This window comes from Cetorhinus maximus, chromosome 7 (assembly GCF_964194155.1).
Source record: "Cetorhinus maximus chromosome 7, sCetMax3.hap1.1, whole genome shotgun sequence".
Classification (NCBI taxonomy): Eukaryota; Metazoa; Chordata; class Chondrichthyes; order Lamniformes; family Cetorhinidae; genus Cetorhinus; species Cetorhinus maximus.
The window spans coordinates 11,844,142-11,868,371 of record NC_135885.1 but is presented as its reverse complement, the minus strand read 5'-3'; positions in this window follow the sequence as shown (position 1 = coordinate 11,868,371).

Here is a 24,230-nt window from a genome sequence, read left to right as displayed (position 1 = left end):
TCCCAATGTTTCTTTCTGTACGACAAATGAACACTTCCCCTGGTTTAATCTCTCAACATCTTCATTCACTTCTTTGAGACGTCCCTTGATATCTTTGACCTGAGTTTTAGCCACCCATTCTGATATCTCCTTCGATGCCTCAGTGTTAATGGGTGGGGTTTTCTGTGTTAGTTGGCGTCGGGCGTGTTTGGCAGCGCGAGCGGACAATATGGCCAGAGGGCCAAAAATCGGTTTCACAACGTCGTGAAGCCAGTTTGCAATCGTCTGCTCTGCCTGTGAATGGCGGGACGTGTTACCCACCGTTGGATGTCAGGGACATCATTGTAATACATCTGCATGTCATTTTAAGCCCAGCTTGCTGGAATCATACCCCCAACACTGGATCATCCGAGCATGGTGAAGTGATTGTACACCGACGTGTTTCACTACTGTACAAAAGCGACGTGCACCTGGCGAGCTGCACTTCACTCGGGACTTTGAGGTTTGTTTGCCTACCTTGCTTCAGGCAGCACTCCCGGTCATCAGTGCCAGGCTTCACAGACAGTGCCACATCACTTTTAGAGGGGCTCACCAGCAGATCAGCCGTATGTAGGTGGATAGGGCTTGCTTGGGGAAGATGGTGGGGAAGTGGCCTCAGGCAACGGCAGAGGCTGCAGGACGAGAGCTGTACTGGGGAATGTGGGTATCCCAGGGTGTGTGGGGGCACACGTTGATCTGTGTAAGTGGCCTCAAGAGCGTGTGGGCTGAGGAGGCAGCTGAGGAGATGAGGGCAGATGGTAATGTGAGGGTTTGTGTGAGAGAGTGAGTGGCGATGTCCCTCGAACTGGCAGTGGGTGAGATGCCAGTGAATGTGTGATGGGCTTGTAAGTGTCTGAGTTTAGAGTGATGGGATGGTTACCCTGGCTGCACAGATGAGATCATTCATCCTCTCTTTCTGCATTGGATGGCCATCCTCTTCCATGCAGCATTGGCACTGATCACCACTGCTATCGGCTCCTAAGCTGATGTGGTGAGATGGCTGCCCCTCCTGAGGTCAGAGCGGGGGCAGAAGATATCACGACCGGCCTCCGCAGCGTCCAAAAGGCATTCCGGGGAGGCGGTACTAAATCAGGGGGCTGCCGTCTCCTCGCCTTTTTGGGCCATGTCTTCTGTGCATCAGTCCTGGGCTGGAAACCCTGAGTGGTGTGCGTGCATCTGCATTCTAAATGTGGCACTAGGCGTGAAGAAGCGGCGAGGTGATGGTGTGACAGGCAAACGAGAGCCCGCCCGTCATCGGAACTGCGTGTTTCCCAGGAATGCACGATTAATGAGGTGGGATTGGGACGTGAAAAGCCACCATTGCAGCCGGCGAGTAAAATGTTCTTTTTCCCGCCCACTACTGCACTTAGTGCAAATCTGGGGCGATTCAGCTCAGTGTTTTGTCTGATATCATTCCTGTGTCTTGGTATGTTTCACTGTGCTAAAGGCAATGTTTATATGCAAGTTAGTTTTAAGTGCATCCTTTAATGTTCAGCTGTTTGTGCTCTGGGACTGAACAGGGAACCCTTTAACATCTCCTAATTTAAACTGAAAAATACCAACATCCCACTTAACTTTTCTGCTTGAGCTGGCTAATTAATTTAGATTTTCTTATTCCACTCAGGCACATTTGCTCAGTGAGTTTTAATTCATGAATCATTTGGGTAATAAAACAACAAAATCCATTTCAATTAACACAGCTTGAGTTAAGTGACAGAAACATAAGAGATCTTGCGGCTCTGTCAGCTGTGGCTCAGTTGGTACCAAACCCGTAACTGAAGGCTCACTCCAGAAACCCGAGTGTAAAATCCAGATTGACACTTCAGTGCAGTACTGAGGGAGTGCTGCACTATCTGAGGTGCCATCTTTCGGGTCAGATATTAAACTGAGGCTCTGTTTGCTCTCCCAAGTGGATATAAAAATACCCCATGGAGCTAACAAGCAGGGGAGTTTTTCCTGTTGCCCTTTCTGGCCAATTTTTACCCCTCAACGGATAGCACTAAAACAATGATCATTATCAGATTGCTGTTTCTGGGAGCTTGCTGTGTAAATTGACTGTGGCATTTCCCACATCCCGACAGGGACTAGACTTCAAAATTACTTCTTTGGCTGTAAAACATTTCTGGATGTCATGAGTTTGTGAAAATGTTCCATACAAATGCTAAATCAATCCAATTGCAATAGCCTGCCATTTTAGTCTGCTCCAGTTACACTGGGCAGAATTTTGCCCTTGATGGGTGGGCGGGTTCCACTGGCTCGGCAGTGGGCGGGCAGCCGATCGCCGCCGGTGAAACGGGGCCCGCCGCCATTTTGGGTGGGACGGCCAATTAAGGCCCGTCCAGCGGGCTGCCTGACGGGAAGCGCTATGCGCTTACTGTGTGGGGGGGGAGAGGGATTCCCCAACTGTAAGAGTGCGCTCTTTCGCGCATGCAAGTGAAAGAGCGCACATCTCCCTGAGACTAAGTGCTGCCTCAGGGAGAGCGCTGACAGTGTTTGAAACTTTAAAAATAGAAAAATAAAAAAAATTATTAACATGTCTCACGAGATGGGACATGTTAATAAATATCACAAAAACTTCATTAAACTTTTTTTAAAACAGACATGAAACCTCATCCGGCCAGTGGATGAGGTTTCATGTATTATCAGAAGCCCGCTGAGGCTCCTGGCCTGCCCGCCAGCTTTAAGGTTGGACGGGCAGGGTCTTTAATTGATTTAACTACCCTGCCAATGGCCTCAATTGGCCATTGACAGGTCGGCGGGCGGACAGCTGATGGCGTTGTCCGCCTGCCTTCCTGAATATTTAACTGGGGCGGGATGACGTCGGGGATTCCCCCTGACATCATCCCGCATCATTTTCGCATCGGTGAGTGGGCCCCGCCTCCAACTCACCGACGGAAAAATTCTTCCCCATTGTAGCGGAAGCAAGCGCCAAACAACTTTTCTTCAAGAAATACGTGACTGACCTATTGCTTTTTATTGTTTTCTTCTTTACTCTTTCACGGACAAGGCCAGCATTTGTTGCCCATCCTAAATTGTCCTTGAGTTGAGTGAAACCATTCAGAGGGCAGCAGTTTAGAGTTAACCACTTGGAGTGGGTCTGGAGTCATACACAGGCCAGACCAAATAAGGATGGCAGATTCCCTACCCTGAAGAATATTAGTAAACCAGCTGGGTTTTTACAACAATAAATGATAGTTTCATTGGCCCATTACTACAACTACCTTTATAATTCCAGATTAATTAATTGGATTTAAATTTCACCAGCTACCATTGTGGGGTTCGAACCTGTGTCTCCAGACAATTAGCTTAGAACCTTTAGATGACCAGTCTGTTGACATTACCACTACGTTATCATCTCCACCATTGCAAATTAAGCATCACCATTCGTGATTGCTACAAACGTCAGTGGAAAAAAACGAATAATACCAGGCTTTTGACGTAGCTTTAATCTAATCTCCTGTGTGAATGTCCCAGTTCTTTGGGAAAAACAAAACATAAAATATTTTACACAACCAATCTTGTAAGATTTAATCTGAAAGAACAAGGCTTGGCTGATTTCCCAGTTTCTTTAAACTATGTTCGGGCCAGCACAGCTTTTTGATCTATATTCCCAGCTCATACTGTTGGGATGAGATACCTCGGACATTAGCATGGAGTGATAAGAACTGGTCATATCTCCCAAAGCCACTGAAGTGGGAATGTAGTTATACACAGTAGAACTACTAACATCAAATAATTACAACCTTAAGTGTGACACTCATTATTTAATTTGCCTCCCACTTTGTTTTAAATTTAATTTTTTTTTCTCCTATGTTTAGATCTTTGTACACACACAAATTTACATGACATGGGGCTGCCATTTCATCCTTACCCTGTGTATATGTTAACAGAAAGCCTGCCTTAGTGTAGAATTATAAATTACAACTCAAGAGACAGTGAGAAACGGCAAGGAAATACTCGGAGAAGCATTTCACTCTTGGGGCCAGATTTCTGAAGGGCTGCCAAGGAAATTTGGGAGTCGGAAGTACACACAATGTTCCGTCTCCGGGAAAATGGTGCATCAGGTTGGATCGGGATTGGAGGGTGGTTGGGTGCGGGGTCGGTGTGGTGGTTGACCTTAGGCAACTAAGAAACTCAGTGTTTCTCTCCTGAGATGCTGCAAGACCTGCTGAGCATTTCCAGCACACCCTGTTTCAATCAGATCTTACCTCAGTCTCCTATGTTCAAAGGCTAACATCTCCAACTTCTCCCACCTAATCTTGTAGTTAAATCCCCTCATGCGTGGATCACTCCTGGGTTGACCAAAAGGGAGTGTAATAATACACACACCATGTTTTCTGATAGATTTGGCCTGGTAGGTGATTGAAACAGGAAAAGAATACTGGTGGAGGCAAGAGCATGTGACTGTAGGGTAGATGCTGAGAGGCTGTTTCCCCTTGTGGGAGAGTCTAAGACCAGGGGCATAATTTCAGAGTGAGGGGTCACCCATTTAAGACAGAGATGAGGAGGAATTTCTTATCTCAGAGGTTAGTTAATCTGTAATCCTTTACTGCAGAGGGCTGCAGAGGCTGGGTCATTAAGTCTACTCAAGGCTGAGATAGACAGGTTTTTAATCAGTAAGGGAATTAAAGGTTATGGGGAAAAGACAGGAAAGTGGAGTTGAGGATTATCTTATTGAATGGCGGAGCAGACTCAATGGGCCAAATGGCTTACTTCTGCTCCTATACCTTATGGTTTTATGGACTGCTTGCTAGACCCTGACATTCAGCTCCTTCATTGCAGTCTGGAATCAAGTGAATAATATATTTGAGCAGCCTTAATTAGACACACGTCCTGTGCCTTCATTCACCACAAGTGACAATTGTGCACGATGCGGTTTAATATTTTTTGTTTCATGACGAAACTTAGTCAAGGAGAGGGTAATCTATTTTTTTATTCTTTCACGGGATGTGGGCATCACTGGCTAGACTAGCATTTGTTGGGCACACCTAATTGCCCTTGAGAAGATATTTTTATTATTTTTTGTGTGGATCTTCCTCATGGGGTGCACAGATGACCTCACCTCTTTGCTGTTTAGCATAACAGTCAAGCTCTGGGACTGTGAAGCTAAGGGGCAGAATTTTACCTGCAGGTTTCAGGATCCTGCCTTCAGGGTCAAACGGGGGTCAGTGTGTGGGGAACATGTCACTTGGCGGTGATTTTCCACAAGTTGACCAATTAATAGCCGGAGGGTGAATTCATCGTCCAATTATTAAAATTAATTCATGGGATGTAGGCGTCACTGGTTAGGCCAGCATTTATTGCCCATCCCTAATTGCCCTTGAGAAGGGCAGCAGGTGGGCTGGAGGGCCAATAAGAGGCCCTCCAATACTGTAGATGCAGAAGCTGGCCTTTCAAGATGCCCTCTCTCCAACTTCATCAAATTCCAAATGAAAGGAACTCTTCACAGCCAAGCCAACAAGGCAACCCGTGAATGAAAACACGACAGGCAGGAAGAGCCCCAAAGTCTGTCTAGAATACTGGCACCCCTGGCCTGCCACTGGGTGGCGGCCTCCAGGTAGCTACACTGTTCCCAAATACCTCCCCGGACTCTGAGGCCAATTAGAAAATTCCAATGGCTACTGGCATACAGCCCTGCTACCACCCAACGCAAAACCAGCCCCTCAACCCTAACCCCCCCCATCCCACCTCTGGGAAAATGGCTTGGGAGCAGGATAGAGTGAGGAAACCCATATACAGGCTGGAGGTGCGAAATTCTGTGCCCCACCCTCCTCGAGCCTAAAGGTTCCCAGTATGGAGCCTGGTCCAGCAGAGTGAGCAGAGTATCAGGAGCTCCATGAATCTGGTTGCCCACCTCAATTCTCAAACTGCCCAGTTTGCATTCTCATGGAATGTGGCTCCATGATGGGCAAACATAGAGCCTTAAGGACCTTTGAAGGATTAATGATACCAGTGTTTTTTAAGAGTAGGCTTTCGTGAGAAAATCACCAGAAGAATAGAGACACCACAAATAGGTTCACTAACTTCTTCAACCATGTGAAGGTCCAAACCAGGGTACAGTCTCACAAAATGTGCTCTGTCTTGCCAATGTACAAAGTCCAACATACCTGAACGTTTCTGAAGGCCCTAACTTAAGGTTGAGTACCTTCCGATACCTCAGCCAAGCCACTTGCCCAGAGTTGTACAAGAAATGAAGGGTGGGCAAGGAATACAGCCTCACCCACATCACACGGTAACCCTAGATAGACAGATCACCTAACTCAGCCCAGAGTCACATCTATTTCTTCTTCTTCTTCTTCTTCTTCGGTAATCCCTCTTGGGAAGTCCAATGCGCGATCTGCAGACTTTGCCACATGTGGGGCAGGTGGTGCTTGATGGGTTTGGTAGGTGGGTTATTTGGAAGTTTGTGCACTCCCTCCAATGCCTTAACTTTTCCTCTGCACATTCCCAATGAAGTCTCCTGATGCGTTCGGTGCCTTCCCGAATGCGCCTTCTCCATTTTGGTTGGTCACAAGCCAGGGTCTCCCATGAGTCAGCAGGGATATTTGACCCTCTTCAAGGGTGTTTTGAGGATATCCCTTCTGCTGTCCTCCTGGGAGTCTCTTGCCATGGCCAAGTTCAGAGTAGAGCAGTGGCTTCAGGCGTCTGGTGTTAGACATATGAACAAAATGTCCCACCCAGCAGAGCTGGTTTGGATTGATTAGTGTTATGATGCTTGGCAAGCTGGCTTAGGAGACGACATCTAGAGTAGGAATTGAATTACTTCTGGCCTTTCCTGACTTGCATGGCTAAGGAACCCAACTGGAAATAACTCTATAAACTATCAGTGATGGAGAGCGGGGAAAGTGTGGACAATTGGGCAAAAATGGAAGGCAAAGGTTAATTACTTTTGAAATTTGGACCGAAGGCCTTCATTCACCATTAGTAAAGTGTGCTGTTCCACACAAAGATCTGAATCTCTTTTAAGTTGGCTGTGTGGCCTATTTGAGCATTTTGACCAAAAACCTAACGCTTGCAATTTTCTAAATTGCGTTAACCCAGTTTGGAGAAAACAGTAGTGAGTTGATTAACTGGAAAGATAGAAGATAACGGATGAACCTTGTCCATCTTAAAAATGATCATGGGGCAGGACCATTTCTGGGTCCCTGCCCTACACTTGCTGTCAGGATGCCTGCCTGTGAGATCACCAAAGAAGTAACCAATTAAGAGGCTGCCTTCGGGAGCACCATCCAATTGAGGATGGTAAGCGGTTTCCTGAGGCTGCAGGCCCAATCAGAGGAGCCTGCAATCTTAGGAGGGCCAGAGATGGACATTGCTACTGATGGAAACCCCTCCACAAAATGGCTTATGGATGTGGCTCTGGCCCAACTATCCCTGTTGGTGCTTTGGCAGGGTGAGAACAGGGGGCCTCGTGGGCACCTGGCCTACAAGAAGCAAGGCACCTGGCAGAGTTTGGGCTCAGCTGGGGACCTGTTCACTGCTGTAGGTGTCCTCAATCTACACAGAATTGGGCACTTAATTGTCTTAATTATTCAAATTGACAACCCGTTGCTGCCGGCTGGGTAGCCGTCATCGGTTAAAACCCACCTCCTTCAAAATCGCTCGTAGATGGAAACATGTCAAGCCACTGACCTGACACCCTTGTTTCAGAATTTCCTCCCCATCCCACCTTCAAGCTTGTCTTTGTGGGATGAGGAAAATCCCGCCCTTTACCTCTGACAGACATCAGAGAATCTGTCACCACCAATAAAAAAGGGCATGACAAGCGGGGAGACATCGGTGATCAGTTCCCCCATTTTACTGCAGTTAATGGAACCCTCAGTCACACCAGCTTTGTTGATAGACATGAGCCTCTCTGCAGAAATATCTGTGAAAATTGGTTTCATGTGGGACCTTTGGTAGGATGATTGCAATAATAAGCAGAGCCTTGATGAAGTGGGAGGGATGCAGTGGGGGTAGAGTGATAACATTCTCGGAAATTACAATCAACAAGGCTATATTTGTATGGTCTTTTACAGCACTTCAAACAGAATTGCTAAATTACAGGTATTGGACGGATGGGTTGAATGCAGATGACTGTTTCTCCTTGCCCCCACCTCCTGCAGAACTCCACGCTGGTAATTACTGTTTGGCTTAATTGAAGACGCACTCATATTATTTGTGAGACCTTTGTAGTTTAAAAAAAGTGCTGATTAAATGTCATTATTAAAATGGAAACAGCCGTGGTTTAGTCATTATAAAGAGATGATTATTCATGGTTCACTGGACTGATAAAAGACACAATTTATGTTACACTCTGAGATGTCAAAATTGTATGAGCACTTAATGCACTTGTTTCAAAATCACTCTGATAATTTACTGGGGATGCTCAGTCTGTGAACAAATGGCCTAAAATAATGTGAAGATAACTTCAGCCAAGTTTTCATATGTTTCTTGCATTATAGCAACTAACAATTATATGTATATAAATGTATTTATTAACATTAATTTATAAATAATTATGATTAATTTATAAACAATAATAATAGATATTAATTTATAAATATTTATGATTAATTTATAAACAATAATAATAGGTATTAATTTATAAATGTAAATGTATTTACATTTGTATTGCACCCTTAGAACAAGACTATTTATATAACACCTTTTAGAACTTCCTAAAGTGCTTTACAGCTAATGAGTTTTAATCACAGTCATAATGTAGGAAATGCAGCAGCCAATTTGCGCAAAGCAAGCTCCCACAAGCAGCAATGTGATAATTACCAGATGAACACTTGGGATCTGCCTCCTGCTCTTCCTCATGCGATCTTTTATGTCCACCAGAGGGAGGAGATGGAGCCTCATCTGAAAGACTGAATCATAAAATTTCCCAGGGCACCTCGCAGGGATATTATCAAACAAAATTTGATATTGAGTTACACATTTTAAATTGTATTTATTCATTCATGGGATGTGGGCATCACTAGCTAGGCCAGCATTTATTGCCTACCCCTAAATGCCCTTGAGAAGGTGGTGGTGAGCCACCTTCTTGAACTGCTGCAGTCCATGTCAGTCAGGAGGTGAGTTACTCGCCACATGATTCCTAGCCTCCAACCTGTTCTTGTAGCCACATTACTTATATGGCTGGTCCAGTTCAGTTTCTTGTCAACAGTTAACCCCCAGGACGTTGATAGTGGGGGATTCAGTGATGGTAATGCCATTGAGTGTCAAGGGGTGATGAATAGTTTCTCTCTGGTAAGGAGATATGTGAAGGAAGTAGGACAAGTGTCAAAAAACATTAGTCAAAAAAGGTAAGTTTTAAGGAACAATCATAAAGGAGGAGAACGGTAGAGAGGCGGAGAGGTTCTGGAAGGTAATTGCAGTTGAAGACAATCAGAAATGGGCAAAAGGCTAGAGTTGAAGGAGCACAAAGTTCTCATTGGGTTATAAAGTTGGGAGTTTACCAAGATGGGAGAAGATTTTATTGGTGGAGATTCGTTTGGAGAGAAGTTTTAACTGATGGCTGTAAAAATTCAAGGCGACTTGCCTGTAGTTCAGGAACGTATGTAAATCACTCAAACCACAAAATTCCATTATCTTTTAAGCAATGTGATTGGCTTGAGCCCAGGATTTGTGTGTGGATACTAATGTGGAAGAAACTCCCTGTTTCTTCATTTACTAACTGAGTCTTTAGTCGGTCATTTATTGCTGAATACCAATTGCCATTATCGAGGGTGGGATTTGTGGTAACATGTAGGCCAGGCCAGCATATGGTGGCAGGTCCCTCTCCTCTGAAGGACATTAGTTAACCCTTTGTCATTTTACAACCTTCAACAGCTTTCCGGCTCATTTAGATTAGCAGATTAATTGAATTCACTGGGCAACTGTAACTTCCATGTACTCTGCCACTTTCTCCCACACCAACCACCACCCCCGCACCCCCCCCCCCCACTCCCTCCTACCCCACCCCCCTTGCCCTGCTCACAAGCTATGTTGGCCATTTCCTCCCCTTGCTCAGTTTACACTGCCAATCTCGTTCCCACTCATTCACACCTTCTGAGAATGAAGCATTGTTGTGGGAGCTCTTGTGGTAATTTTGTGAGAGCAGAAATGACTGGCTGCCCAATGATGGTTTTACACTGTAGGTGAGAGGTTGAAAATTTATTCCATTATCTTTAGGCTGAGATGCTAAAAGCCAAGATCCTGGTTTCCTGTTCTGGCGGTTGCAGTATCTATAAAGATCACACATCACCATATTCTTCCAGTATCCTGGCCAACATAGATTAGTTGAGGTGAATAGCATAGACACATTTAAAGGGACATTAGATTAGTAGAAGAGGGAGAAAGGGATATAAGGATTTTTGACAGGGTGAAATGAAGGAGAGTGGGAAGAGGCGTGTGTGGAGCATAAATGCTGGCGTAGACGAGCTTGGCCAAATGATCTGTTTCTATGTTGCAAATTTGATGTAATTCTTAGTAATCCCTCAAGCAGCATGGTCAATCCAGTTTACTTGTCAATCACCTTGTTGCTGATTGAAGTAAAAAAAAGCTTCTGCTTATATCGCACTTTTCACAACCTTCGGATGTGTCAAAGCACTTTTCAAATCAAGTACATATTATTGAAGCACAGTCATTGCCGTAGTATTTAGGAGGCTTCTGGCGCACACTAAGTGCAAAGTGATTTCATGTGATGTGACTCTGCGCCCAGTGAAACTAATTTTGTTCCTTTTGGGTTTTTTTTTCCCTTTATCCTTTCATGGGTCCAAATCCTAGAACTCCCTCCCTAACAGCACAGTTCAAGAAGGCCACTCACCACCGCCTTCTCAAGGGCAACTAGGGATGGGCAATAAATGCTGGCCTAGCCAGCAGCGCCCACATCCCGTGAATGAATAAAAAAGAAAATCACACCAATTTTCTCTAGGTGGGGTCATATTCAAATTGTGGAATAGTGGCCGCCTTGGAATGAGCTCAGTTTAAAAATGGACAAGCTCTTTGTGACCAACCACCCTTCATTCAGTTTGGTTCACCCAAAACTCTGCCACCTGCACCCTGACACATATCAAATTCCACTTATCCATCATCTCAGTCCTCTGACCTCCAATACTTCCAATGTAAATAGCCAGCCTTGTGCTCAAATGCCTTTATCTATCTCTCTCACATCCCTCTGCTCCCTTAAGGAGGTTCTTCAACCTCCCACCCCAAACCCTTTGAGCAAACCTTTTGTCCCCGAGATCTGATTGAATTTTGCGTCGACTTTTGTGTCATTTGACTTCTGTGAAGTGTATTGAAGTATTTGCCTATGTTAAAAGTGCTAAATAAATGTAAGTTTTGATTACATTAGCTGTAGGAGTAGAAAGCTGGGGGTCATTGGACCAATTTAAAATGAAAGAATTAAGGAATGTGGGAACAGAACAGCAGAGTGGAAGGAAAAAATAGGCACATACTTGATGGACAAAATGGCCAGCTTATCTCCTGTGAGATTCATAATTCGATGAGGTATACAGTGGCTATGGAACCCGTACCCCATAGCAGTATCCTCGATGAATGAGTGAACAATGAAAGGGGGGGAGGCGCAAATTCATTACGTTCTAAGTGTCCTTTTGATAAACTTTATTCTTCAAAAAGATATCAGCTTAAGGAGCTTCAGCACCTTTTTATATTCTGCATTGGTGAGATTGGTAATGCCAAGTGAGTCATCTGCTGATGAAACCTGACAAGTGTATAAGGGAAATGTTTTGTGATGGTTTTGTCTTTAACCATTCAGACATTATTGCTCTGACAGCAAAATACCGATGATCAGACAGCGACATTTAATCATAATTTAGAGCTGCCAAGAAGGTTTTTGCTTATCCTCTGCACAAACAAAGGTTATGTTAAAGGCTAATACCCTACTGCTTATAATCTGATGATGTCTGCATACTGTTATTAACCCATGTGACACTTAAGAAACATTGGAAATTATTAGGTGCAGGCAACGTAGGGCACTAGGCGCAGATGGATAGTAATTTTACAACACCTGCATAGGAACAAGAGACAGCCTTATTCAAAGGTGATATCGAATTTCGATCACAATTTTCCCTTCCTCTCCATGAGGTGCTCGTCCCTTCCCGTTTCCAGCTTTTTAAACTCTTTCATGGCAAGGCCAGCATGTTGCCCACCCCTGATTAGCCTTGAACTGAGTGGCTTGTTCAGCTATTTCAGAGGGCAGTCAAGAGATAACCAAAGTGCTGTGGGCCTGGAGTCACATAAAGGTCAGATTGGCAGATTTCCTCCCCTAAAGGCGCATTAGTGAACCAGATGGGTTTTTACCACTATCAATCCCAGATTTTTTTTTTCCCTGAATTGAATTTAAATTCCACCAGTGGCCATGTTGGGATTTGAGCCCATTCCACCAGAGCATTAAGCCAGGGCTTCTGGGTTACTTATCCAGTGACATTACCACTACACCACCATCTCCACTACAGATACCAAAATAAAGATACCAAAGCAGCTGGTGGAATTGAAATTCAATAAGTGTATTTTTAAAATTCATTTATGGGATGTAGGCATCATTGGCTGGGCCAGCATTTATTGCCTATCCCCAGTTGCCCTTGAGAAGGTGGTGGTGAGCTGCCTTCTTGAACTGCTCCAGTTCCTGTGGTGTAGGTACACGCACAGTGCTGCTGGGGAGGGAGTTCCAGGATCTTGACCCAGCAACAGTGAACGGTGATATATTTCCAGGTCAGGATGATGAATGACTTGGAGGGGAGCTTGCAGGTGTTGGTGCCCCCATGCATCTGCTGCCCTTATCCTTCTAGATGGTAGAGGTCGAGGTTTGGAAGGTGCTGTCAAAGCAGCCTTGGTGAGTTGCTGCAATGCATCTTTTAGATGGTACACACTGCTGCTACTGTGCGTTGGTAGAGGAGGGAGTGAATGTATTTGGATGAGGTGCCAATCAAGTGGGCTACTTTGTCCTGGATGTCGTTGTTGGAGCCACACTCATCCAGGCAGTGAAAACTATTCTATCATTCTCTTGACTTGTGTCTTATAAATGGTGGACAGGCTTTGGGGAGTGAGGAGGTGAGTTACTCTTCAGAATTCCTAGCCTCTGACCTGCTCTTGTAGCCACAGTATTTATATGGCTGGTCCGGTTCAGTTTCTGGTCAACGGTAACCCCCATGATGTTGATAGTGGGGGATTCAGTGATGATAATGCCATTGAATGTCAAGGGGAGATAGTTGGATACTCTCTTGAGAGAGATGGTCATTGCCTAGCACTTGTGTTGCATGTATGTTACTTGCCACTTATCAGCCCACGCCTGAATTTTTTTTTTGTCCATGTCTTGCTGCATATGGACATGGACTGCTTCAGTATGTGAGAAGTCGCAAATGGTGCTGAAAATTGTGCAATCATCAGCGAACATCCCCAGTTCTGACGTTATGATGGAGGGAAGATCATTGATGAAGCAGCTGAAGATGGTTGGGCTGAGGACTCTATCCTGAAGAACTCTTGCAGTGATGTCCTGGAACTGAGGTGACTGACCTCCAACAACCACAACCATCTTCCTTTATGTTAGGTGTAGCTCCAACCAGCGGATAGTTTTCCCCCTGATTCTCATTGAGCTAAGGCTCCTTCATGCCACACTCAATCAAATGCTTCCTTGATGTCAAGGGCCATCACTCTTACCTCACCTCTTGGATTCAGCTCTTTTGTCCATGTTTGGACCAAGGCTGTAATGAGGTCAGCTCCTGCTTATTGATTTTATATACTGTCGACTTCCAATGAATAAAGGCTAGAGAAAAGCAAATGGAACTGAGTTGCCTGTAGTTCTAGGATCAGATTGCTAGGGATTTCAAGCCACAGATTGTGAGTTTGGGTAATCCTGCAGTGTCAGAAACGGTAGAATTTTTAATATTCAATCCTTAATGATTTGGATTTCCCACTGCTAAGAACTTTCATTAAAGATGATATGCATACAATTCTTAGATATCTCCTGAGGATAATTCTGGACCTGTATACTATTACGTACTTGTTTTTTTTAAAAATTATTTGGAGCAATGCTTATTTAACATCAAGAATCTCTCCCCTCCGATATTTCGACGTGTTTGCAGAGCGTGTGCTTCATCGGTCTTCCCTGTCTCATTTCACACAAATAAGACAACCTGTTGTTTGCCAATTTCCTCTTTACCTTCCTGCAATCAGTTTTATCTTGTTTTCTTTTTGAAAATAAATAAATTAGAAGCAAAATTGAAGTGATGCTGTAAATCCAATCAAAATTACCAGGTTAGTAGTTAACTTGCTATAGACCAGAGTTGATTATGGCAACTTCTTCCCAATTTACCCTCTTCCTCTCTACTCATGAGGTATGGTGCAATGGAGCGAGTACCTGTCCACTGCCTCACGCAAATACCTATTCTTCCACAGGCCTGGACTAATGCTCTGGAGATGAGTTCAAATCCTACCATGGCAGCTATTGGTATTAAAATTCAATTAATTTATAAATTGGATTAAAATGCTAGTCTCAGTATTGGTGACCATGAATCTCCCAGATTGTCACCATAACATGCTTTGTTCAGTAATGCTCTTTAAGGAAGGAAATCTGTCATCTTTACCTGGCCTGACCGACATGTGACTTCAGACCCAGAGCAATGTGGTTGACTCTTAACTGCCCTCTGAAATGGCCTAGCAAGCCACTCATGTACCCTGTGTGGGGGACTTCAAAGTCCATCACCAAGGTTGGCTTGGTAACATCACTACTGAACTGGCTGGCCAAATCCTGAAGTACAGAGCTGTTAGACTGGGGCTGTTGCAAGTGGTGAGGGAACCAACAAGGATGACGAACCTACTCGACCTGTCACAGATGCAACTATCCATGACAGTGTTGGTAGGAGTGACTTTGTGGTAACGAAGTCCAGCCACACTGAGGACACCCTCCATCGGGTTATGTAGTACTACCACTTGAGACTCAGAACTGATCTAGCAGCTCAAAACTGAGTATTCACAAGGCACTGTGGGCCATCAGCAGCAGCAGAATCGTATTCAACCACAATTTATAACTGCATGGCCCGGCATATCGCTCATTCTACTATCACAAGTGAGCCTAAGGATCAACCCTGGTTCAATGAAGAGTGCAGGAGGGCATGCCAGGAACAGCACCAGTCGTACCAAAAATGAGCTGTCAACTTGGTGAAGCTGCCACACAAGACTATTTGCATGCCAAACAGTGGAAACAACATGCAATAGGCACAGTTAAGCAACCCCACAACCAACAGACCAGATCAAAGCTCTGCTCTCCTATCACATCCAGTCGTGAATGGTGGTGGACAATGAAACAACTATTTGGAGGACGAGGCTTCACAAATATCCCCAACCTCTATGGTAGGGGAGTCCAGTATGTCAGTGTAAAAGGCAAGGCTGAAGCATTTGCTACCATCTTCAACCAGAAGCGCCAAGTGGATGTTCCATTGTGCCCACCTCCTGGTCGCTACCATCATAGATCTTAGTCTTCACCCAATTTGATTCAGTCCATATCATATCAATAAATGGCTGAAAGCAGAAAAGGCTGTGCATCATGACAACATCTGGCATAGTACTAAAGACTTGTGCTCCAGGATTAGTCACACCCTTAGCCAAGCTGTTCCAGTACAGCTACAACACTGGCATCTACCCAGATGCGGAAAATTTCCCTGGTATGTCCTTTCCATAAAAAGCAGGACAAATCTAACCCGGCCTATCAGCCTACTCTCGATCATCAGCAAAATGATGAAGGGTGTCATCGACAGGGCTATCAAGCAACACTTACACACCAACAGCCTGCACACTGATGCTCAGTTTAGGTTCCGTCAAGGCCACTCAGCTCCTCACCTCATTACAGCCTTGGCCAAAACATTGACATAAGAGTTGAATTCCAGGGGTGAGGTGAGAGTAATTGCCCTTGACATCAAACAACTTTTGACTGAGTTTTGCCTGAGCAAAACTGAAGTCAATGAGAATCAGGTGAAAACTCTCTATTGGTTGGAGTCATATCTAGCACAAAGGAAAATTGTTGTGGTTGTTGGGGGGGGTCAACCATCTGAGCCCTAGGGTGTCACTGCAGGAGTTCCTCAGGGTAGTGTCCTAGGCCCAGCCATCTTCAGCTGCTTCATCAATGATCTTCCTGAAAACATAAAGTCAGAAGTGGGATGTTTGCTGATGATTGCAGTGTTCAGTGCCATTTGCAACACCTCAAATACAAAAGCAGTCTGTGTCTGCAGGGAGTAGGGCCTCAACTCCTCTAACATTCACCACTAACACCCTGGGCTGTCGGCGAGGGGGGTGCCAAGAGGCAGCACTTGTAACCGTAAGTTTAAGGCACCATGAGCACAAGAGGGACTGGCCACAGGTGATCTTCTTTTCTGTAATATTTTGTTTATATGTTTACTGGTGTAGAAATGAAGACCAGAGATGGTAATGTCAATTTGTTTTGAGTGTGAAAATGACATAAATTTTGCTTTCGTCATAATGGCCTGAGTACGCTTCAATGTTTTTTTGGTGCAGGGTACGCCAGTATGTAATGCTGAACGTGAGTGGCTCTAAACATTATTGCACAGGCACTGAGTGGACTTTGGGTTCAAATGAAAGGGTCATTTCACACATCCGGGATGGAGGTGGCAGCCCTGACATGAGGTGGAAGCAGATCTTTGGCAGTGTTGATGAAGCGTTGGATCAAGGTACCCCTGCCTCCCTGAAGGATACAGAGGTCTGCCTCCACACCCTCAGCATCCTCCTCACTGCACTCATCTTTTGATTCACTACTGGATTCAACCTCTGTGGCCTGTGGAGCTGTCTGGATCACTGAAAGTATTTAAAGAGGAGGTAGATAGATCTTTGAAATATCTGGGGGTTGAGGGCTATGAGGAGCTGGCATGAAAGAGGAATTGAGGCCTGGGGCAGATCAGCCATGATCTTATTGAATGGCGGGGCAGACATGAGGGGCCAGATGGCCTACTCCTGCTCCTATTTCCAAACATCTTATGTTATGTTCAACATCCTCTTCCTCCAGTGGATCCCCCCCTTGTCAGTGCCAGATTGTGGAGAGCGCAGCGTGCAACCACTATCAGTGACACCTCCCCTGGAGGGTATGGTAGTGCTCCCCCTGAACGGCCCAGACATCAGAAACACATCTTCAGAAGACCAATGGTCTGCTCTATCACCGCCCTTGTGGAGGCATGACTCCTATTATAACGCTGCTCTTCCTCTGATCTTGAGTGGAGGAGAGGCGTCATAAGCCGTCTTTTCGACGGGTAGCCCTTGTCACCCAGCAGCCAATCCATCCAGTTGGGCTGGAGCAGTGAATAACCTTGGCACCTTGGAGTGTCTGAAGATATAAGCATCATGGGAGCTGCCTGGGTACCTTGCACAGACTTGCAGAATCTGCATCCTGTGATTACACACTATCTGCACATTCATGGAGTGGAAGCCCTTCCTGTTGACAAAGGCACCCGGCTGACCCACTGGCGCCTTGATGGCCACATGTGTGCAGTCGATTGCTCCCTGGATGCGGGGGAACCCAGCAATCGCTGCAAAGCCTCTGGCTCGCTCAGCGTGGCTGGCCTCATCTGTACGGAAATGAATAAATATCATTACTCGACTGAACAGAGCTTCTGTGGGCAGCTGACTGGAAGACTCCACAAAGATCCTCCACTGACCCCTGGAAAGAGCCGGAGGCATAGAAGTTGAGGGCCACTGTGATCTTCAGAGCCACTGGCATGGGGTTTCCACCCATGCAGTTGGAGGTGATCTCAGGCCCGATCCTCTGACAAATGGAGGTCACTGTCTCCCTGGAGACGTGGATCCTCCTTCAGCATTGCACCTCGGACATATTGAGGTAGCTGCACCACCGCCTGTAAACCCTGGCAGCAGAATAGTGGCGTCTTCTGTGGCCCCTTCCGCCTTGGACTACCTGTTGGCCCTGTGTCCCTTGTGCCTGCGCCTCTCTGTCCACAGGTCACTCCCCTGGAAGCTGCATTGGGACACCTGGCCTCCTCTCCCTTCTGCCCCTCTCTTCCTCCTCAGAGGAGGTGCCTCCAGCAGAGGCCACAATCCCCATCACCAGGGTAACAGGAGGCTGTCTGACACCTGGAAGGGTCCACACGGTCAAAATCCTCTGGGGGCCTCGGATACACCAATGATTCCTGAAATGAAGCCTAGAAATGCCAAGAATGAAGCTCAGAACAGAGATGAAGCTGTCAAGTTCAAATAAGAAACCAGCAGCAAACTATCTCCTAAACTCCTCACTATTCACACTGGCAATGCTGTTGACCCTTTTTATCCCGCCCTTGGATGAGGTTTTGCAAAATGTGGGCTGCCCGCCTGCCCGTTTTGCCCGTGCGATGGGCGCAAAATCAGGCAGGCAACGTAAGATCTGGAGCAGTTGGGTTTTTAGTGGCCTTTTAATTGATGGCGGGCACGGCTCCGACACCCACGTGCGCCCACTGACCTGAAGATTGCGCACGTGGGCAGGATAACGTCGGGACGCTCGCCCAACGTCTTCTCGCGCGATCTTAGGCCCGTTCGGGTTGAGCCCGCGCCCGCCCACGAGGCGTAAAATCCTGCCCGCAGACACATCCAAATACACTCAGGCACACACACACACAAATGTACACGCATACACCCATGTGCAGGCATGCTCACTATACACATGCGCACGCACGTAGACAGGTTTGCAAATTTTACAATAGAATCTAAGCTTCCTTATTCCTCTATGACCCATGGACCCTGGACTGAAATGTACTTTCTCTGATTCTAACTGGGCTGAGCGCAGCTAATTCAACACAAACTGGAGAATGAATCTGGGGCTTTTCACTTCTATGTCACTCCATCTGATGCCTCTTGTGAGCTTAAACACTGGAATCTTTCTGAAAATATATTGGTTTAAATGTTAAACTGCCCAATGCTGTTAATCGAGACATTATAGATCTGACTCCATGGGTGGAATTTAATGCCCCCAACCAAGGCAAGTTTGGAGGTGGAGGGGGTGCAGTTTGATTGGTGGAAGACCCCCGCTACCTTCCTGCCTCCCTCCAATCAGTCTCAGGCCAGAAAGGGAGCACGGCCTTCCCATCCCGAGCCAATTGAGGCCCTTAAATATAAGAGCCTCATCCTGCTGCCATTGGTATTCAACCAGCGGCGGGTGGGGGTCTCACCATCCAGAGAGGCACAGGCACTCTGTGCTTGATCGAGGGCCCCAGCATCTGGAAGGGGTGGACCGCTGAAAGCCACCCTGCGCCCTTTCTACTGATCTCCCTCACTGCCCCATCATCCCTAACACCCTCCCCATGACCCCCATTCTGCCTACACTCTCCTCTATCTAGGGATTCACCACCAATCCCACCTGACCTCTCCAGTGTAATACCAGGTGTGGCCACTTCTCCCAGTGGCACTGCGGGTACTGGAGAGCTGTCATCCTCGGATTGGCCGGTAGATCTCAAGGGAGGGGTTTGCACCCCACTCGGGGCTTAATCGAGTGGGAGGACCGACGCTGTCCAGATAAGTGCTTGATTACCTCGTAATGGCGTTGGGCGTTGAGAAGAGGGGAGTGGGGCTCCCACTGGTCCTCTAACCACTGGGCGAGACCTCCATTGCACTCATTAAATCGACCCAATATTTGGGAAGATCAGCAGGAATTCTGATCAACCAGGTTGGAAATCTATTTAGTTTCCGTAACAGAATTATCTGCCAAGGCTCAAGGACCTTGGACGTGGAATGATCTCCCGCTTCAGAATCTAGGCCAACAATGGTGAAGCACACCAACATATTGTGATTTGACACAACACTAACTGTCCAGAGCATGTTAGTGCCTGAAAACAAGTATTGATTTTGCCAGAGGCAGACTCTTCAAGTGTTTCAAGTGCAAATTGTATGAATATCAACAAATCTACTGCAGAGCTTCTTAAGGTTTAAATAGCTCTTACCACACCAACTCAGCAGCAAAATAGAGTTATTGTTTTTCTCTTTTCTTAGCTCATTCAGATGGCATAAGCACATTCACTTCCCTATCTCTTGATTTTAATGTATTGAGTGGATGGATTTGTCTTAAACAAATACATCTGTTCTCACGGCATTCTTTTTTTAGTTGAAGTCATACGATCCTTGTTAGCGTAACATTACAATACAGTTCCCTTAACTTTAACAGAATAGATAAAAGAGTTGCACTTATATAGTGCTTTACATGACCACTGGATGTCTCAAAGTGCTCCACGTGGGAAGACTGCCCTCCAACAACTGCAGCCAATGAAACATATTTTAAAGTATAGCTATGTTGCAGGAAACATGGCAGCCAATTTTGCACACAAGGAACTCCCACAAATAGTAACATGACAATGACCAAATAACCTGTTTTTGTGGTGTTGTTTGAGGGATAAACATTGGCCAGGGCACTGGGGAATAGATCTGTTGCTCTTCTTCAAGATAGTGCCATGGCATCTTTTACATCCACCAGAGCAGGCACATGGGATCTTGGTTTAAAGTCTCATTCAAACTACAGCACCTCCAGTTCTGCATTGGAGTGTCAGCCTTGATTTTTGTGCTCAAGTCCTGGAGTGGGACTTGGACTTAGAACCTTGTGAGTAAAGAGTCCTACCAATGGAACCACAGCCAGCACCACAGATACATGGAAATTCAACTAGGCTAAATTGCCCGGGCATGTCCTATCCATAAAAAGCAGAACAAATCCAATCCGGCCAATTATTGTCCCAATGTCTACTCTGAAACATCAGCGAAGTAATGGAAGATGTCATCAATAGTGCCATTAAGCAGCACTTACCCACCAATAACCTGCTCACTGGTGCTTCAGTTTGGCTTCTGCCAAGGTCGCTCAGCTACAGACCTTATTACAGCCTTGGTCCAAACACAGATCGATCATCAGTGAATGTCCCCACTTCTGATATTATGGTGGGGGAAAGGTCATTGATGAAGCAACTGTAGATGATTAGACCTAAGGCACCACCCTGAGAAACTCCTGCAGCAATATCCCGGAGAGGAGCTGATTGGCCTCCAACAACCACAACAATCTTCCTTAATGCTCCAACAAGCGTAGAGTTTCCCTCTTGAATCCCATTGACTTTAATTTTGCTCGGGCTCCTTAATAACACACTTGGTCAAGACCACTCCTCACCCGTATGCAGCATGATCTGGACAACACTCAGGCTTGAGCTGACAAGTGGCAATTAATATTTGTGCCAGGCAATGACCATCCCCAAAAAGAGATAATCTAACTATCTCCCTTCAACATTCAATGGTATTATTATTTTTCCAGCAATTGTTACCTTGTTTCTCTTTATCAGCAACCTGTATTCTAAGCCTGGCATATCATATGCGCACTCACATATTCAACCATTTCATGGAGAGAAAAAAAACAGTTTACGTTTTGAGCCCGTATGACTCTTCTTCAGAGCTAAAGAGGATCTCTTTAAATCTGAAGAAGAGTCTTACAGACTCGAAACGTTAATTCTGTGTTTTTTCTCTCCACAGATGCTGTTAAGGCCTGCTGAGTTTTTTCCAGCATTTTCTGTTTTTGTTTCAGATTTCCAGCATCCTCAGTGATTTGCTTTTATCAACCATTTCAGGATCAGCTACAGCCCATAAGAACGTCCAGAGTGCATTGCTTGGTACCCCTGACTGACACAAGCCTTTTCAAGATATGTTAAGTTTCTCAAGATCCGTATGTCTAGTTAATGGGCCTTGAATTCTTCGCCAGAAAGTGTGTAAACTGAGCACAAGGTTTCCCACTGCTAATTTAAAGGGCTAAAATAAATCCTGTCCGTTCTTTTATTCCAATATTTGCTCCTGATGGTGAGCTTTCTGTTCTGCCCTCTACCAACTGAATATCTAGAACCACCTCCCCACCCCACTCCCAGATATGTTTAATCACAGTTTCTGTCCAATGCTCGTACGTGTGGGTTTGACAGGGCATATTTATATGGAGATACAAACACAAGATCTTCTCAGTAACCTCCTACAGCCTGTTCAGGATGTGAAAAACTGATGGTGCAATTAAATCGTCTTGCTTGGTAGACAGGTGGCTTCTGATATTACAGCTGCACAAGTTAACAACAAGTTGTTGTGATCAGGGATGCTCTGTCTGAAAGAATGGGGGAAGCAGATTCAAGAATGACTCTCAAAGGGAAATTTGGAATGTAAATATTCTCAGGGGTGCTGGGGAAGAGCAGGGGAGTGGGACTAATTGGATAGTACTTTCAAAGAGCTGTCACAGGGACCAGGGGAAGAATGGCCTCTTTCTGTGCTCTGTTCTATGATGTACGGTATGAGGAATGCACTGGATGAACTAAATAGCCTTTTATTTTACACAATTTTTCTTATGTTCTTATCCATATGTTTGTCACGTGTCATGATTTGCTCAAGATCCTGGCTGCCTTCCAGATTTTTTGAACTTCCAAGTTTGCAACTGGGGGCTTTGAATCAGCAGAACTCACTCAAAGACTAGATCCCAGCCCGTTCTATTCATAAAGCGTTTAGATAAGTGCGGTGTTGCTCTGTTAGATGGGCCTTCAATGCGACTAGAAGCTAAACCCTGCATCAGCAAGTATAACCAAACACATAAAAACAGCTTACGATGTTACTGAAAGAATATTGGACGTGATTATTCTTCTAATGTTCAAACCAGCCATTTGTTCGATTATGAGAAGCTCCTTGGAAGGTTTTGCAAATCGTTGTGGAAGTCTGAAAGCTACACAGAATTTCTATTTGCTGTGGGATCATAGCGGATTTTCTCCAGCAGCTACAACTAACCATCAATCATTGAATCTCTATACCTTCATAATGCTGCTTGTGCTAACCGAAGCCTTACTAAATCTGGAGCTTTGCAAGCAATGTGACAGAAAACGAAAATCTTCATTTTTTTCACTCCCAGTATAGTAATTGTAATAATGCTCTTAAATGGCAAATGTGCTGTTTAGAATCATAGAATGATGAAACACAGAAGGGGTCTATTTAGCCCAGCATGACTGTACCAGACCTTTGGTAGAGCTATCCAATTCATCCAACGCGCCCATTCTTTCCTCATGGCCCTGCAAATATTTCCTTTTCAAGTATTTATCCAATTTACTTTTCAAGGTTACCACTGAACCTGCTTCAACCATCCCTTTCAGGCAGCACATTCCAGATCATGCTGAGTAAACAATATTTTCCTCAGGTTGCCTGTGGTTCCTTTGTCAGTTCTCTTTAATCTGTGTTCTCTGTTCTTTGTTTCATGAGGGGCGATTGAGCCCACTCATTGAAGTGTTGAAGAATGAAAGGTAGTTTTATTGAAACAAATTTCTGAAAGGGACTTGATTCTGAGGGGCCTTGACAGGGTAGATGTTGAGAGGATGTTTCTCCTGGTTGGTGGCGGGGGGCGGGGTGGGGAGTGGGGGTGGTGGATCTAGAACTGGGAACACAGCTTAAAAATAATTGGTTTCCAATTTAAGGTGGAGATGGGGAGGAATTTCTTCTCAGAGGGTTGTTAGTCTTTGGAATTCTCTTCCACAGAGAACAGTGGAGGCTGGGTCTTTGAATATGTTCAAGGCTGAGTTTGACAGATTAAGGTTATGGAGACAAGGAGCAAAGTGGAGTTAAGGCCAAATTCTGATCAGCTGTGATGTTACTGAATGACAGTACAGGCTCAAGGGGCCGAATGGCCTACTCCTGCTCCTATTTCTCATGCTTTTATGTTCTGATGGGTGCTTACTTTCACCTAAGGTTGTGGGTTTTCCATCAGGAATGTTACCTTCCATAGGGGAAACTTGGTCAAATCATGTGCAAAACCTAGAATAGTAGAAAGCATAGAAATTTACAGCAGAGAGGAGGCCATTCAGCCTATCATATCCATGCTGACCAACAAGCAGACATCCACCTTCTCAACTCCTGGTCCATAGCCTTGTAGGTTATGTCACTTAAGAGCCTAACAAAGTACTCTTTCAATGTTATGAGGATTTCTACCTCTACCACCCTTTCAGGCAGCAGATCCCCATCACTCTGGCAGTGAAAACATTTCCCCTTGAATACTCTATAAAATAAATCTATATAGCCATATCCCTTAGTTAAGGACACAATGACCAAGGGGAATATCCACTCTATCATCATCTTCCTCCTCCTTGGACAGGAACCATGCCCCAAGAGAGCATTGGCAACCAGGATGATTATCATTGGCAAAGTAGTGCAGTGGTTAATTGCCTTCTGCAGTACAGCTGACCAGGAAAATCTCCCACCCTTAC